The sequence below is a fragment of the Podarcis raffonei genome, chromosome 6 (assembly GCF_027172205.1).
Source record: "Podarcis raffonei isolate rPodRaf1 chromosome 6, rPodRaf1.pri, whole genome shotgun sequence".
In the NCBI taxonomy this organism is placed as follows: Eukaryota; Metazoa; Chordata; class Lepidosauria; order Squamata; family Lacertidae; genus Podarcis; species Podarcis raffonei.
This window is the reverse complement of record NC_070607.1, coordinates 54,705,422-54,721,521: the sequence shown is the minus strand read 5'-3', so window position 1 is coordinate 54,721,521 and position 16,100 is coordinate 54,705,422. Positions and strand designations below refer to the sequence as shown.

The following is a 16,100-nucleotide window of genomic DNA, read 5'->3' as shown; positions in this document are numbered from 1 at the left end:
TGCACAGGGATATATCTGTCAGGAGAGAGCAGCCTGTCTTTAGCCCAACAAGGCTATGTAATAGCAGATAGACATTCTTGGATTCTGAAAGCACATGCTTCTGGAATCCTGATGGAATAATTTCAGTCTGCATCTTTGTTTCTCTTGCTCCCAAAGGTGTTGGTAATAGGATAGCGGATCATGCTGGAATAATTTAGCTGCTTCCCAAAGTTTTTTGCTGTCAAAGTTTTGTGGCTACCAGTAGGAGCACCAAAAGGTTTTCTAAAATGATAAACAATGTGGCACAGGAAGATCTTCTAATAGTATCATGTGCATATATGCACATGTGTCTATTGCACAATTGATCATGGTCTCAAGGCACATGAAGTGTCACCTTACTGAAGCAAAGCAGGACTGGATCCGGTGAGTGCCTGGATAGGTGAGAATGAAATGTATGCTGCCTTGGGTTCCGTGATGGAGAAAACGGGGAGATATACATATAATAAAATAAAAAATAAAACTGTCTCTAACTGCAGTGCAGGATGGAAGGGGATCAACATGGCCCAAGAAGACAGGTGGTGTTGATTGTGGGAACAAGTTATACATCTGTGTGAAGAGATCCAATCCCTGAAAAAAACAACCAAGCCTGCTCAGGCAAGCTTCTACCACTGAAGTTATTCTTAATGCTTGAAATGTGGATGCACTGTTGGTAAGAGCTGCTACCAGCTGTAAGGCTGCTGGCAACCGCAAGCACAGGTCGTAGTGACTGAAGCCATCCATGGTTCCTAAAGGACTGATGCTCACTGAAGAGTGTAAGTTAACTGAGGGCACACCTCATGGGCCTTGAGCTTGTAAGCCTGAGGATATCCCCAGTAAGCTGCAGATGAAGGCAATTCTTGCCTGTCACTTAGTAGAGAGGAACTCCGAATGTTGAGCAGCGTTTCCTAAACATTTAGCCTATCCAAAAAGGATGAAGAAACAAATTACATTGCTCCTTTGCCCTCGTGATTTGTTGGCCATCAAACACACACATTTTCTACATTTCTCTGAATAGTTCATTGTGTTTTTCCTTGCCTCCCATCAGCCCAAAAGTAATCATTTAATACATTGTCACTGTTAGAAAGGGTCAGATCTTTCAAAACCCAAGAAGAGCTGGATCTAGTTCATCATCCTGTTTGCACAAGCAGAAGCCCACGAGCAGGAGCTAAGTACAACAGCTCTCTCCACTTGTGATTCCCAGCAGTAGGTATTCAGCTTAATTCTGCCTACATCTTTACACCACTTGCTTTGGCACCACCTCTCTCTTCATTTATTATGAAATAATAATAAGAGGGTCAAAAAACCAAATAGCACCTCTGCGTGCACAAATTAAACATTTACTGTCCGGTTATCTGCTATGTCTACTTTGCATCAGTGCTGCTGTAATTATAATTCTAGTCTTTGGCTAACACATAGGGGCAGAATCATTCTATGTGGCACTACAGAGTCTCAAACTATCTGGCCCAGCTCCTGTTGTTTGAGTAAAGATCAGGCGGCTCCTGTCTCGACTGCTCATAGCCCCTGTGTACCCAGCACTTGCTTTCTTTTTCCTGAAAGAGAAAAGGAAAGGAAGGCATCAGCATAGAAAACAGCTGAAAAGGAGACCTCCAAGATGAACTGGATGTATTTTTTATTAGGCCCAAGGCATTTCAATGAAGCCTCTTCTTTAAGGAGACTGTTCATGCAAATCAGCCTCCTGTATTATATCAGAGATATTACAGAGTAATAATCGAGGCTACTTTGCCTGACTAGAGTTTCTCTTAGTCCTGGGATACAGCTTTTCAGCAGTGAGGTCTGTGTCTGACACAGATGGGTCAAAATAGAAATAGGAGATAGGGTCAATGGGTTGGAGGTCTGTTACTGAATCGGGGAAACAAAAACCAGGGGCCAGAGGTGGGAAGCATGATCATGGCTGGTCTGGCTGAGCCAGGAAGGCTATGTTGCTATCAGAGGATGAGTTGATGCAACTGGCATAGAAGTATTGATTTTGTAGGGCTTTGGGTGCTTGTGTTGCAGGAGGTAAGCCTCTATGCTGGTCTCAGGTTAGGGTGGCCATGTGTCCAGCTTTACAGTCCTTTGAAGGGCTGCCTGGTTTGAAGATAAAGAACCATGAGAAGGAAGAGCAGAGGCCTTGAAGCTGCCCATCAGCAGTTAGCACCCTGGACAGCAGAATAGGCAGGCACATAGATTGCTCAGTCACATTGCTCTCCCATTGCTTAGAGGAGATAATAATAATAATAATAATAATAATAATAATAATAATAATAATAATAAATTTATTTATACCCCGCTCATCTGGCTGAGTTTCTCCAGCCACTCTGGGCAGCTCCCAATTGAGAGTTAAAAACAATGCAGCATTAAATATTAAAAACTTCCCTAAACAGGGCTGCCTTCAGATGTCTTCTAAAAATAGGATAGCTTCTTATTTCCTTGACATCTGATGGGAGGGCGTTCCACAGGGCGGGCGCCATTACCGAGAAGGCCCTCCATTGTATTCCATTTCTGTTTGTATTCCATTTCAGTTTAAACAGAAATATATTCCATTTCTGTTTAAATTATAGTTTAGTTTCATAATTTGCATCTATACATATAAATGAGCACACACAACTTTTATGCAAGCCTCTGTCCTCCTTTGCCTTTTTGTTATTGCAGTGTGAAAGTGGTCATTCTATCCAGGTTTCAGGTCTCCCCTGGAGCCTTGCAGAGTTTTGCTCAAAATGTAATAAGAAAGCAAAACAACCCGCATTTCTAGTACACCTGTGAGCTTTCTCTTCAGACTGTCAAGGAAGGACATACAAGAGAACCTGGCACACAGCTTTCATGCCTTTTGCCTGAAACAAACCTGAATACTTCTTTGGTCTTACATTCTGTTCCTATCTCCTTGCTGGAGATGGCTGCCCCTTCTTATCAGTTAAGGGTGTGGTAAACTGCCTCTCCTGTCCCTGCAATGTGATATATATTTTTATTTTTATTTTTATTTTTCAAATGGTTTAAAATGTACAGAGCCACCTGGCACCATTCACCAGCACTGCACTAACTTAGTCTAGAGGATTTCTCCTGCATATTCCGGCCTGTGTTATCAGCACAAGTAATCTGGCTGAGGGAGAAAGACAAGAGCTACTGCTCACTCATTGAACTGTGCGCTTCCCCACTCGATTACTGTGTAGTTGGGAATTTAATTAACACCTGGGTGTTTTGGCAACACTGAGCTCCCATGACAGATTCCACTGCTGTGGGAGAAGTGGCGCATCTTGCAGCAGCAAGGCTAAGAAACAAAATAATTCCGTCATTCTGGTCACAAGCTCTCCAGGGCCTTGTCTTCAGTGGCAGGTTGAGCTAGAACGTGACCCGGAGGAATCGCATTAGCTAATCCAATGTTAAACAGAACTTGGCAAGCAGTGGGAAAGGAAGCGCATTAAGCCTGATGCACAGCTGGTGTAGAGCGGCCTAATGCCGGAGACTGTGAGGCCTGCTTTGGCCCTGGTGAGAATCTGTCCCTTCATGCTCTATTAGCAACACAAGGAAAGGCATTATTTTGGGCCCTGAGCATCCCCGACCTAATGTCTCTTGACATCTGTATAAATCTGTTGTAAATACAGGTTTATTAGGGAGGATGTGGATGCAGTCCATCAGTCACTGGTGCTGGGCAAAAACTGTTTGTATTAATGTGGATTTTAAGGGGTTTCCATATCAACCCTACTTAAATGGATGAGCGATCCTTCTAGTATGCTGTATTCATCTTTTCAATAGGAACTTTTCTTACTATATTGGGGTGTGTGTGTGTCTGTACACACACACATATTAAAAAGCTGTGAAGTTTTATTCTATGAATCTATCATTTTGCCTAAGACAAAAGGCTGGGATCTAGAGGACCATGTGGCTATTTATTTCTGCATACTCTAGAGAAAGTTGGACTTATGTTTTTCGAACATTAACAGATTAGGTAAGTTTCATAACTCAGCAGAAGAGCATCTGCTTTGCATGAAGAAGGTCCTAGGTTCAAACTCTGGCATCTCCCCTCCAGGTAGGGTGGGAAAACACTCCCTCTCTAAGGGAGGGAAAGCTGCTGGCAGACAGTATAGACAATACTGAACCAGATGGACCAGTAGTCTCATACCTTTTAAACTAGCCTCCTGTATTCATGCAAGTTAGTCTACAGCCCATGTTTGAGATAAAGCTTTCCCCTCTGCTAAGCTCTATTTAGAGGGGTCTTTCTCTATCAGTCGAGCATCTACATATCTGTATAGCTATGATGGTGCATGGAATGAGCTCTCTAATCCATTAGTTGCTTCTGAATTCACGTCATGCCCCCTCAATCATCTTGAGAAGTTGGTGCCTCTGATCACATTGTAATATAGTATGGTAAATTGAGTAGGCTCTGTGGCTGCCATGATCCCCTATAGGAGGTGGCAGCTAGAGAGAGGCAGTTGCTTTCTCAAGCAGCAGAAGTAGGGCCAATGCCACTGTGCTGTTTGTGTCCTACAGTAACTACAGTCCCTCCTCCTCGTCCTCCAGGTATAGCAGCAAGTGCCCTTATTGCTCATCTTCACTTAAGATTCTTCTCAAGGTGTGCCTGGTGGCTGCTAGCATTGCTGAACCACAGCCCATGCAGTTTTTACTCCTACACTTCATAATGTGTGGCTTGTAGGCTTCTGCTTGGAAGAACAGAATGAAACATTCTCAATTGCTGTGTGTGTGTATGTGTTACTCTAGGTGTCTGTTATCCTTTACAAGTGTCATTTTGCAAGCCGTGTGGGTGAGATACAATCTCCAAAAAGGGGAAAAAATAGAGTCTGATATAGTAATTATCTGTTTCTCTGTGGTATCTATGGTATCTCTCTGCCTCTTTTCTATATTGCCTAAGTGACACTTAACGGTCTCATGCTTTCAGTAGAGCTGTGCACTAAATATGCCCCTGATGTGCTCGGCTTTTACCGATTCAACCAAAGCTTCGGGGAAGGGTGCTTCCACATGGGAGCTTAATACTGCAAACGGTCATGCAGACATAGCAAATGGACAACGTACTATGTTGTTTATTTTAAGTTTTGGGATTTTCTCCGGGATAAATCCAGATTAAATGGGGAAGGGAGAACAGGAACTGTCATTTTGTTGCTGATTGGATACTGCGAAAGAATTGCAAGCATGAGCAGCACCCATTCCACAATAAACACCCATCTGGAAGCACCTGAAATAGCATCCAATAAGTTTCATGCCGCACAGAAGGAGGAGTTTTTAGTGTAGGTGTGGCTAGCCTGTGACCCTCCACATGGCACTGAACTAGAACTCCTATTATCCATGCTGGCTGGGGCTGGTAAAAGTCATAATTCAGCCACATCTTGAGGGCCACAGGTTAGCCAGCTCTATTATAGTGGGTTTGTTTTTAAAAAGGAAAGGAAATAAATAAATAGATGCTGGTTTTGTATCTGGAAGCAACTGTCACCTAGAAGGCCTTACCATTAATCCTAGCTGTGTAAACTGTGCTACTGTGTTCTTCTTCACACAGTGGTGAAAGCAGATTTGCTGAAGATTCACACTTGAGAATTCATACATGACTTTGTGGGGTATACAGCGTAGAGTGTTCTGTGTGTAGACATGAAAAAATGTCACGTGTGAAGCTGAGGCAAGGAAGAAGGGCTACCCCTATGCTATCCATATAATCAGTTATCAGTAATCAATATTCACACATAATCAGGGCTTACAGTATTTTATAATCCATTTTGAATCAAAGGGAAGCTGTGCCTTATCTAACTGCATACTGCTTGAAACAGCAAAATTAGGAGCCGACCTTTCCCCTACAAACATCCATGTACCCTGGACAAGGGGAAGACGTGAATCAGAGATTCTGGTACAAAATCCCCTCAGATACAGGCTAAATTAATCCACAGAACAGGAAGAGCAAAACCACAAAATCTCCAAACTCCCCGTCCTGTCATAACTAGGGGAGAGGTTAGACAGAGTGTCACTGCAAGCATCGGAAAGCAGAACTAGAACTCCGTGCTTGACCAGTACTTGACCAGGAGCTGGTAGCATGGCAAGAAGCTTGCTAATTGGCTAATTTTCGCTGACAATATCGTGACTGCCTCATGGTTGTCTCATGATCTATGATTTGCTGTGATCTGCTCAGGTATAAAGACCTCTGGATTTCTGTCAATTGGGGTCCCAGTTCCTTTTGGAAGAGATTCCAAACTGGGTCCTTATTGCCTGGCAATAAACTTCACCTTCTTATTCTCCATTGCTGAGTCTGCCTGATCCTTATTTAACACCAAGTGAGTACCTGCTTATGTTCACGTGCTTCAAAGCAGCCTCTAGCAATAGCAAGCAATAGGGGCAAATGCTCCACTTCAATTGCACTCATCTTATTATTTCTGAATGTGTTCCAGGCCATGCTTCTGGCATTCAGAACTAGTTCTGGCTCTGAGCCTTGTTTCAAATTAAGCCCCAAGAACAGGATCTGCCTGTGCACATCAAGCAAGATTTTTCTTTGTGAGGATATGCCATGAGACCAGTGTGGTGCATTGTTAGATCCGGATCTCAGCTCCAACCCGTGCATGCGATTTGATTTTTTTTTAAAAAAGATATTTATTAAAATTTTACAGATAAAAGAAAGTTACAGAATAAGAAGAGAAAAATAAAAAAAATAAAAAGACAAAGAAAAATACAAAATACATGAAAAAATAAAAAACAATTAAAAACAGATCAATCTTTTCATATCTTATATTTCAATTACTTGTTTCCTGACCTCCTCACACCTCCCTTTTTTGTATTCCAATTCACATAGTTAATTCAGCAAATCCTTTCCCTCTTTGTTTTTATCTTAATTCTATGTCTTAACATATTATAACTTTATATTTTCATCTAATTATCAGTCCATTTTTACATATTCTTTTTAACCTTATTGCTAAAGCCACTTCATTTCAATCCAGCATCATTTTAGCATTCATTAATTTTACAATGTTTCTGCAGATAGTCTTTAAACTTCTTCCAATCTTCTTCCACCAACTCTTCTCCCTGGTCTCGGATTCTGCCAGTCATTTCCGCCAGTTCCATATAGTCTATCACTTTCATCTGCCATTCTTCCAAGGTGGGTAGATCTTGTGTCTTCCAATACTTTGCGATGAGAATTCTTGCTGCTGTTGTTGCATACATAAAGAAAGTTCTGTCCTTCTTTGGCACCAATTGGCCGACCATGCCCAGGAGAAAGGCCTCTGGTTTCTTCAGGAAGGTATATTTAAATACCTTTTTCATTTCATTATAGATCATCTCCCAGAAAGCCTTAATCCTTGGGCACGTCCACCAAAGGTGAAAGAATGTACGTTCAGATTCCAAACTGGGTCCTTATTGCCTGGCAATAAACTTCACCTTCTTATTCTCCATTGCTGAGTCTGCCTGATCCTTATTTAACACCAAGCGAGTACCTGCTTACGTTCACATGCTTCAAAGCAGCTTCTAGCAATAGGGGCAAATGCTCCACTTCCATTGCACTCATCCTTATTATTTCTGAATGTGTTCCAGGCCATACTTCTGGCATTCAGAACTAGTTCTGGCTCTGAGCCTTGTTTCAAATTAAGCCCCAAGAACAGGATCTGCCTGTGCACATCAAGCAAGATTTTTCTTTGTGAGGATATGCCAAGAGACCAGTGTGGTGCATTGTTAGATCCAGATCTCAGCTCCAACCCGTGCATGCGATTTCAATTGTTGATCAATCTTATGATCCAAAATTAATCTGGGGTCATGCTAAGGTTGTCCACTAAAAAAAAAAAAAGGACAGGGGGAAAGAACAAATGGAGCAGGATTTCCATTTTGATGAAATGGCAGGGGAGATGCTAACAAGAAAGCAGGTTTCCTAAGAAATTATTTCCCAAAACAAAAGCTCCCTTAAAGCTAGTTTAATGTGCTCAGCATACTGTGGGTAATAAAGATGGAAATGATAATGACTGTAGATTATGCGCAAGGTTGCTCACCTCCTCACTGCAGCTTGTCATGGGATAATTTAGGGCTGCCGAAAGCTAGCTGTCAAGTTGCAATTCGACATGAAGCTTTGCCTCACTTTGGGGGCTTGTAATATACAGTGTTCCTCTTCTATTAGGCAGCTAACAAGCTGATTAGAGGCTATCGTAACAATGTTCCTGGCTCCCTTTGGAGCCCACACAACAGACCACCTTGCTGAGGTTTTCTGCTCTTTGTGTGCAACCAAGAACAAACATCCTTCTCAATGTAGCCAACCAGAGTCCTTCTCCTTGGGAGATACCAAACCTGCTCAGTTGGACAGTTTGTCATTGCTAACTGTTGTAAGGGGGACAGCTTAAAAATAAAATAAAAACACTAGCCATTATTATTATTATTATTATTATTATTATTATTATTATTATTATTAAATTTGTATACTGCCCTTCATCCAAATATCCCAGAAAAATGCAAAATGGGAATACAAAACACATAATGAAACAAAACAAAAAAGCAACCAATCACCCCTCCCACAAGCACATTTAAAAAGCCATAGAATGTTAAACAGCTGAATGCCTGGTTGAAGAGAAACATTTTCGCCTGGTGCCTAAAGATATGTGATGAAGGTGCCAGGCGAGCCTCCCTGGGGAGAGCATTCCACAGTTGCATTTATAAGATCTGTAACGTATCTGTCTATTGCTTTCAGCATCAGCTTTGAGCAAAGAATGCTTTATTCTCTTGCAAAATCTTTGTTATCACAGCACTTTGATCCTTTTGTGAGAATTGACATCCCACAGTCTCCTCAGATCCTTTCTTTGAGGCCCATTTAAGACTGTAGCTAGTCTTAATTTCCCAGCCCACTTTGAGTTTTGTACAGTCTTGTCCAAGGCTAGTTAACTCCCTGAGATGTTTACTACTCAAGATGCAGTGGAACTGCAAGTAAAACAAATGTACATAGTAACTATTATATATTTATGTCCCCTTAAGTTTACCAGGGACGCGGGTGGCGCTGTGGGTAAAACCTCAGTGCCTAGGGCTTGCTGATCGCATGGTTGGCGGTCCCAATCCCTGCGGCGGGGTGAGCTCCCGTCTTTCGGTCCCAGCTCCTGCCCACCTAGCAGTTCGAAAGCACCCCTAAGTGCAAGTAGATAAATAGGTACCGCTTTATAGCGGGAAGGTAAACGGCGTTTCCATGTGCTGCGCTGGTGCAGGCTCGCCAGAGCAGCTTCATCACGCTGGCCACGTGACCCAGAAGTGTCTCTGGACAGCGCTGGCCCCCGGCCTCTTAAGTGAGATGGGTGCAAAACCCTAGAGTCGGACATGACTGGCCCGTACGGGCAGGGGTACCTTTACCTTTACCTTTAAGTTTATCAAACCTGGATGAAGTGTGACTAACAGCTCATCCATGCTTCCATTTTTTCTGTGCCTTCTAGGCGGGGGTCGAAGAGGTTTTTCTTTTGTCCCAGCACTTTGCCCAAGAAAACCCGCTGTTTACTGCTGAATCAGACCCAGCTTGTAGAAATCAGATGTCAGCTTGTAGAAATCATTTACCCATCCTAAGAAATCATAGGACAGTGTAGTGTGAGTGACTGTGAAATCTTCCAGGACTTCTGATTGATGGAAGCAGTTGCCAATATCAAAAATGTTGCTAGGATTAATGAAAAAGCTTGGTGGTGGGGAGGGAGATGGGAATTTCCATGGCTATCCACCCAAAAGGGGTGCATTCTCAGTCAGGTCCAATCCACTCTTCTTGCATTCCATAGCATATTGAGAGCATCATTTTGATTCCAGGCAAAGGAGGACTAAAAAAATCATTACTTTTCCAAGATGCCAATAGCTGATCCCTGAGAAATGTCTCCAGGGTCATTGATGCATGTCCCCACAAAAAGGCTTTGTTTATATCAGGGGTCAGCAACCTTTTACAGCCATGGGCCAGTCCACCATCCCTCAGACCATTTGGTGGGCCAGACTATATTTTGGAAAAAATATCAACAAATTCCTATGCCCCACAAATAACCCAGAGATGCATTTTAAATAACAGCACACATTCTACTCATGTAAAAACACCAGGCAGGTCCCACAAATAACCCAGAGATGCATTTTAAATAAAAGGACACATTCTACTCATGTAAAAACATGCTGATTCACAGACCATCCGTGGGCCAGATTGAGAAGGCGATTGGGCCTTAGCTTGCCTACCCCTGGTTTATATTGTGCCATTTTCAGCTGTGTAACACAATTGTCCTATCATTGCAGTTGCCATTTTCTATGTGAAGTATTTACATCAGAGGTGAAGATCCCCTGGTTATTTTTGTACATATCCTATTGTGCCTGACCATTGACCATGCTGGCTGGGACTGGTGGGAGTTGGAAACCAATGGCAATGGCAGATTCCCCATCCTTGATCTACATTAGCCTAGCAGGCAGATGTGCAGAGAGAGATAATTTCTAATAAATGGAGGTACTTGCACACCCCTGTGTTACCACATCTCATAGTATGTGCACCAAACACTAGTTATTGTTTGGTGTTGACGGACTCTAGCAGCTGTTGTATCATTTGTTTCTGCAAATTCAAAACTGACTATTAATTAGCATTAAAGCTGAACTAAAGAGGGGGAAAAAACAATGAGTATTAAGAAGTCTAGGTAATAGCCCAATTGTGTTGAAGGAAGATAGCAGTAGGATGCATTTACACAGCAGTGTTTAATTGCCAGCACAGGGGCAGGAGCTTCCTAAGTTAGAGGCAAGGAGAAAACCCCTGGAGTGAAGGGGCATCAAACTCTCTATTAACAAGAAAATGCGTTGCTACTTTGGGCAGACTTAAGTGAGATGCCCATATTTAGAAGATGAGATGTGGGAGTCCACAGAAGTTAAAGTGTGTGATCCAGATAATTTTATGACCAGAGACCCAGGAAGCTGTTGGGGAATGTTTATTGAATGGAACAGAAACATTCTGAAATAAAGTTCATCGCCTAACACTTGTGCTTGGTCTGGAGGTGATGCACTGATGTTTCACTCGTTTACTTTGGACATTTATCACAATGGTTTGTAGCTGCAGTGACCATTGGATTGCAGTCAAACTCAGGAAATAGGTGGTAGAAGCTGTAAATGCAGAAGTGTTATGTTTAACAGTTTCTTAAGAATTCAGGTCAAATCAGGAAAATACCAGCCAGTCACGATCATTTCAGGAATACAACTGTGCTAATTGAGATGAGTTGGATTTCTGATTCCTGCTCTGGACACTCACTTTTTTAGACATTTTATTTCATATTTCTTCCCCCTTAAGACTGAGAAGCACAATCCCTTATTCATTGTCTCTTGGTAAAGGTGAATGTGAAATATTCAAGGCAGGTACTGCATCTTTTGTCTTCATAGTGTAAATGGGGCATTGGAACTAATCTGGGGCTTCAAGGTGTGATTGTAGTACAAAGATTATTACATTCCCTGGTCTAACAGTCTCCTATCTAGGTAGCTTTTGAAAAGCATTCAAGTTGTGGGAGTGTGTGGTGTGTGCATGCGCCTCTGCACTGTGTGGAGCTGAAATTGCACCCTGTTTGCTTCTTCACAGCATCTGCATGGAAGTGGCTTTTTGATCTGTGAGCCCAAGTGAAATTGCCTCATTCTTTTCTCCCAAGGGAGCAACTGATGAGATCTCAGTGTTATTTTATTAATTTTTCCCACCCTGTGTCTACAACTTTACACGGAGGCAGCAGATTATTCTAACAAGTCCCCCAAGCCCTTTCTCAGAGGAGCCTCTTATCCTAACAGATCCCGGTGGATTACAGAAATAGCAATAACCGAGGATCTAAAGAAAGAGACAATTTCCTGTGCTGATAAGGGGGAAGCCAAATAGCATCATCATTGTCTATTCCACTATTTATCGCCTGCGCTTTCAGAGATATGGCAAGCAGAGGAGGGAAATAATCCCGTGCTCCTTGTTCCTTTTGTTTCTTTAGCAAAGGCTCATGGTGATAATAAATAACAAAAGTGATAATTGGGTATTCTGCCCAGGTGACCAGGACCCCATAATGTTCCAACACAAAGGAAGGGAGGAAAAGAGGCATGAAGTCCACCAAAGGCAATATAGGTTTCGACTCCACAGGCAAATTAATCCAAAATCAGGAGCGTCTATAAACAGAGGGTTTAATTTAGAACAGCTTGGGCTTAGCAGTTCAGATGTACACAGGCATTATTTGTTGCAACAGTTCAACCCTAATCAGAATTTAGGAGGACAAGACCCCTAGCAGATATCCACACTATTATTAGGGAGCCTGAAGAGCCACTGGATCCAGACATGACTGCCCCAGGACTAGAGGTTCCCACACCAGCTGCCTGGCTGGCTCTCAACACACAATTTCCAGGGCTATAGGAGCAGGATATAGCTATCCATGTAGGGACTTTAGAGCCACCACTAAGTGCCTGGTTAGGAGCACATGAGGCTACTTGAGAGGAAGGGGAAGTGCATGGAAGCATTTGCTTAGATCAGAGCCTGATCCAGACATGACTGCCCCAGGACTAGAGGTTCCCACACCAGCTGCCTGGCTGGCTCTCAACACACAATTTCCAGGGCTATAGGAGCAGGATATAGCTATCCATGTAGGGACTTTAGAGCCACCACTAAGTGCCTGGTTAGGAGCACATGAGGCTACTTGAGAGGAAGGGGAAGTGCATGGAAGCATTTGCTTAGATCAGAGCCTGGTTAGGAACCAGGAAGCGGTGGAGCTTCCAGCTCCCAATCTGAGCTGCTTCATTGCAGAAGCAAGGCTGCCTTCCAAACTCAACCCTCATTAGCCTGGGGAAAGGGACATGTGCATTCTTCCATGGTGGCTACTAAGTTCTGGGGACTGATGAAGGGTGTTGGAAAGCCCCCCCCCCAAAAAAAAAGTATATGGACAAAATGTATGTGGAGTTTCTGTGAATTAAATATATGCCTCTTTTCCTCTTTTCCTATCACCCACCTATGGAAAATATTTGTGATTTTGTGTTGGCCCAGCTCTGTCCACTTTTGGGTATGGTCCCACTGTTATTGCAACATAAGCTCTGACAGCTTTCTGCTGGATAATATGGCCCATCTCTATACTAGACTAACACAACAATTTTGATCAAGGAAAGCTTCTAGAGCAGGCTTCCTCAACCTCGGGCCTCCAAATGTTTTTGGCCTGCAACTCCCATGATCCCTAGCTAGCAGGACCAGTGGTCAGGGATGATGGGAATTGTAGTCTCAAAACATCTGGAGGGCCGAGGTTGAGGAAGCCTGATCTATAGCCATGGAATCCAGGTACCATGGAGTGTATCTGCATCCATGTTCAGCATCACCCACATGGGTTCCTTTTATGCCCATCATTTCATGTGGATACACTGGAGCATGCTGAGTTGAGGTGGAGTACTAGATCCACAGACAGACAGATGTTTCATTTATTGCAGTCATCAGGAAAACAAGAATGGGGGAACTCTGTAAGATGAGTGGTTGTTTTTTGGGCTAAAGTCCTAGGTTCAATCTCAAGCATCTCTAGTCAGAGATATCCTGGAGACCTGCTGCTGGTCAGGGTCAATAGGACTGAAAGAGATGGGACAATGATCTGATTCAGTATACGGTTACTTCCTATGACAGATATAGGAAGTTGATTGAGGCTGAGGTGGGCAGAAAGGGGAAGGACACAAGAAAGGAGAAATGCGAGCTGTCCAAGAGGGCAAAGTAAAAAAAAGTGACCCTGGGAAATCCAAGAGAGCCAAGGCTGATTGGCTCCCTGGAACATCAGAGAATGGTACTTTAAGTGAGCCAGGAAGGTAGTACAATGTCTCCTTGACATATAGTCCAGTATCTGATGCAGATATTCTCTCAGGCCAGCTCCCTTTGCCCTCAGTCAAGATACCAACTGTCATGAGGAAAGAGGAGGCTCCAGGAAGCTTTGTCTTATGGTTCTAGCTTAGAATATATCTCAAAGTTGGAGTTATCACCCACAAATGGAATAAAAGGTCGACATGTTCTTCACCTAAGTATCAGCACCATTTGGAATGAATAATCTTCCAGCCTGGGCTACCACATTTGAGGATACCTATACAGGGCTCAGCGAGAGCCTCTCTCTAGGGACAGCATCCACTGTCCTTCAAACGTTGTGCCCTGCCTAAGCCACTTTTGATTTAGTCAATGGAGGCAGGTTTATTGTTTTAAATAGAAAGCATTGGTAAGTACTCCAGTGGGAGCATCATGACAGTGGCTGCTGCCTACACAAACCCATTAGCAGCCACTCTGAACCTCCTTTTTCTTCCTCCTCCAGCTCTGCTCATTAAGAGCAGCTTCTTGCCTCTCAGCTTTTATCAATATCCCAGAGCCTCTGTGACAGAAGGTCCCCAAATGCAACCATCTTTGCAGCATGGTAGTATTTTTTCCCCTTTTGTTGGTTAAATTTTATTAAACACTTTCTGAATATGATTTTACAGCATAAATTAAAATTATTTTTTATAGCAATCGGCATATTAAAGTGGAAAAATACACAGAGCTTTGCAAATGTCATAACCCAACAGGAAATTAACAGGTAAAATTTTGAAAAATAACAAGACAAACAGGAAAAAGGAAAGAGCACCCTGTTCCTCATCACCCCATTATGGTGTGTGTTGATTAGGGATGCTTTCAAAATTCTCTTGCTCTGAAAACTTCTCTCAAGATTCCAAAGTTTTGCATTATCTGGTCTTATTTCTGAAGTGGGAATAATGAATTAAGGACCCTTGATTATTCCGTTTTTGTAAATTTCTGAATTTGGTTTAAATGCTGTGCATTTGCAGTTTGCTTCAGTTTTCAAATCCTTTTTCTCTACCCCTCCCCACCCATTTTGTCATTGCACACACATTAAGGCTGCACTGAATTGATAAGGGCCATTTTTTTCAGTGACTTGTATTTATATTTGCCTTTCTTAGCAATTGGTATTTGGGGGATGAGGCCAAATTCTTTTAGGGGAAGAGAATGGGAGCAGCCACCATTTTGTTTTTCCTAGTGTTCTGAAGCCCTTTTTGCAGCTTGGGAAATTCAAAATTGCTACCACCATAAAACATGTCTACCTCCTTCAGCACTCACTGTGGGCTACCATTATAGTGGAATTGATTTCTCTCACTAAGTCCTCTCACTTTTTGAACTTGCCCACTAAGTTTATGCACAGTGGCGAAAGTTTTAAAAGCCATTGTTTTTGATGCAGGAACTGTTGTTGCTTTCAATCACTTTGTGCTGTGCAAAGTTTAGCAGCAGATAGCATCTGCTGCATAATTAATTTCCTATGAGTCAGAATTGGGACTTCTTTCACTCCTTCCTCCATTCAATAACACAAGACGGAGATCTAAAGAGACCACTAATTGACTGAATAACCATTACAACTTCCTGCCCCAAAGCCTTAATTTATATACATGGACCCAAGATGTGAATATGCAAACCTAATTCCTCACAACTTCCCCAAACAACCTACCAGATTTTTCCGTTTATAAGACCCCCCCAATGTATAAGATGCCCCCTATTTTGGGGGACTCAGATTTAAGAAAATGGGGGGAGATGGCGCTGTGTATAAAATGCCCCCTAATTTTTGACATTATTTTTTAGGAAAAAAACCTTGGAAAAATACGGTATAACCCTGTCTCAATGTTAATTTAATCTGAAGAGAAGCATTTTACCATCCAAGCACGATTGTTTGTGCTGTTTTAATTTAACAACAAACTGATAACTTGTTAATCTCTTCTTTTAAAAATTGATTTACCTGCAGCCAGAGGCTTACCCAGATCTACTGTGTCATTTATGATGCATTTTCATCCAAGGATAGATGTTAGGCTTTTAATATAAAGGTATTAATATTTATTGAAAGTGTCACTTGACCTCAAAAGACCTAGCTTGTTGATAAATGTTAATTGGGCAAGTTGTATCTTTCAGACCAGTGGATCATACAACATTCATTTATTTTCAGGTAGAGATAGATAGATGATAGCTAGATAGATGCATTTTTAAATTTGAATTATCTATATCGAGCACTCACATCCTTGGGTAGCCTGAAAAGAGTTTTACCTTTAATATGGCAGAAGTTTTAAAATCCACAATTCATTCAGCCTTAGAGCAATTCAAGGGTCACCAACCTTTTTGGGCCCATGAGTATATTTGCAAC

At 42.4% G+C, this 16,100-nt stretch overlaps 1 protein-coding gene across 1 annotated transcript in view; it reads left to right on the top strand.

Moving 5' to 3' along the window:
- GRM4 (glutamate metabotropic receptor 4) overlaps window positions 1-16,100 on the top strand; it is a 290,669-nt gene that overhangs the window by 251,651 nt on the left and 22,918 nt on the right. The gene's annotated exons all lie outside the window — the stretch shown is intronic.